Genomic DNA, 2,196 nt, shown 5'->3' on the forward strand with positions numbered 1-2,196 from the left:
ACCCATTCGCCCATGCGCAATCCGAATCGAAATGCTACTCTTACGAACCGTGGTCTGTATATAACGAGAAATGATACAGGATGCAGTAATCGCTGTACTTCTACAGGTATATTACTGTTTCAGCTATCAAATGTGAAACGTTTCTTACCCTTTTTAATCAAATTAGTTAAATACATCCGAAATTACGTTCCATGTATACTTTACAATGGATAGATGGAGAAAGCTGAGCCGGCGTTCTAGCGGAACAGAATGACGTCAGCAACTCTGCGGCAGCTGACAGAAGAGCAAAGTACACCCACGCCGAGTTCACCAGCCGTGATAGTCTAGTGGTTAGGACATTGCGTTGTGGCCGCAAGAACCCAGGTTCGAATCCTGGTCACGGCAAAAGGTTAATATTTTAACGAAGAATGGCGCACCTGCACTGAACTACTTCATTGATGCATTACTTTCATTAGCAACTGATTTTGGTTTTGTTCAAATCGATTCGATGCTATTGGATTTCCGAAATGATTATGACAAATTTTCTCAAAATTGGCTCTTAATCAAAATGCGTACAAGTGAGTCTAAGTTACGGCACAGGATCCGTGATTTCGTGCAGGAAGGGCGGACTACGTACCAAACGATGGCAACTGGTCAACCAAAACTGTGTCTGGGGTTTCACAAGGGACAGCGATATGTTCTTTACTGTTCCTGATATGTATAAACGAATCGGAAGACATTCTCAGTAGCCTTATTAGAGCGGTGGAAAATGAGATTGGCGGTAAGTGCAAAATAGCAAAGCAGAAATGACTAAAGAGGAATCGCAAAACTGTAAAACCGTGAATGACTATGATGTTGTCTATACAAAAATTAAAGAGACTTCTGGAGCTAAGAACAGCAACTATATCAACAGTAACAGCTCAGGTGGCAAACCGGTACTTAGCAAAGAAGGGAAGGCTGAAAGGTGAACTGAATATACAAATGCTAGAAACGTAGATTTGCCCTTCTTTAATCTATCTTCTAAGACACATCGTAGGGTCAGTATTGCCTCACGTGTCCCAACTTTTCTACGGAATCCAAACTGGTCTTCTACCAGTTTTTCCATTCGTCCGTAAAGAATTCTTGTCAGTATTTTGCAGCCTCGACTTATTAAACTGGTAGTTCGCTAATTTTCACATCTGTCGACACCTGCTCTCTTTGGTATGGAATTATTATATTCTTCTTGAAGTTTGAGGATATTTCTCCTGTCTCATACATCTCGCTCACCAGATGGAAGAGTTTTGTCCTGGCTGGCTCTCCCAAGGCTATCAGTAGTTCTAATGAAATGTCTACTCCCGGGGCCTTGTTTCTACTTATGTCTTTCAGTCCTCTGTCAAGTTCTTCATACAGTATCAGGTCTCCCATTTCATCTTCATCTACGGCCTCTTCCATTTCCATAATATTGCGCTCTAGTACATCGACCTTGTATGAACCCTCTATATACTCCTTCCACCTTTCTGCTTTCCCTTCTTTTCTTAGAACTGGGTTTCCATCTGAGCTCTTGATATTCATACAAGTGGTTCTCTTTTCTCCAAAGGTCCCTTTAATTTTCCTGTAGGAAGTATCTATCTTACCCCTAGTGAGATAAGCCTCTACATCCTTACATTTGTTCTCTAGCCATCCCTGCTTAGTCATTTTGCACTTCCTGTCGATCTCATTTTTGAGACGTTTGTATTCCTTTTCGCCTGCTTCATTTAATGTTTTTTTATATTTTCTCCTTTCATTAATCAAATTCGGTATGTCTTGTGTTACCAAAGGATTTCTACTAGCCCTCGTCTTCTTATCTACTTGATTCTCTGCTGCCTTCACTGTTTAATCTCTCAAAGCTACCCATTCTTCTTCTACTGAATTTATTTCCGCCGTTCTTGTCAATCGTTCCGTCATGCTCTCTCTGAAACTCACTGCAACCTCTAGTTCGTTCAGTTTATCCGGGTCCCATCTCCTTAAATTCCTACCTGTTTGCACTTTCTTCAGTTTTAATCTACAGTTGATAACCAATAAATTGCGGTCAGAATCCACATCGGCCCCTGGAAATGTCTTATATTTATGGCTCTTAAATCTCTCTTAGACCCTTACATAATCTGTCGGAAACCTTCCAGTGTCTCCAGGGGAAGCCGCTTAGGAGGAATGATATCAAAGACCTTTTTGGAACTCTACAAATAGAGAACCAATTTGAGA

At 41.1% G+C, this 2,196-nt stretch overlaps 1 non-coding gene across 1 annotated transcript; it reads left to right on the plus strand.

Annotated features, from left to right (window-relative positions):
* The first annotated feature begins 312 nt into the window (after positions 1 to 312).
* On the plus strand, positions 313 to 384 carry Trnah-gug. The gene has a single exon. It is a non-coding gene; the product is annotated as a tRNA-His (tRNA).
* The last annotated feature ends 1,812 nt before the right edge of the window (positions 385 to 2,196 follow it).

The sequence above is a fragment of the Schistocerca piceifrons genome, chromosome 2, assembly GCF_021461385.2.
Source record: "Schistocerca piceifrons isolate TAMUIC-IGC-003096 chromosome 2, iqSchPice1.1, whole genome shotgun sequence".
NCBI lineage: Eukaryota > Metazoa > Arthropoda > Insecta > Orthoptera > Acrididae > Schistocerca > Schistocerca piceifrons.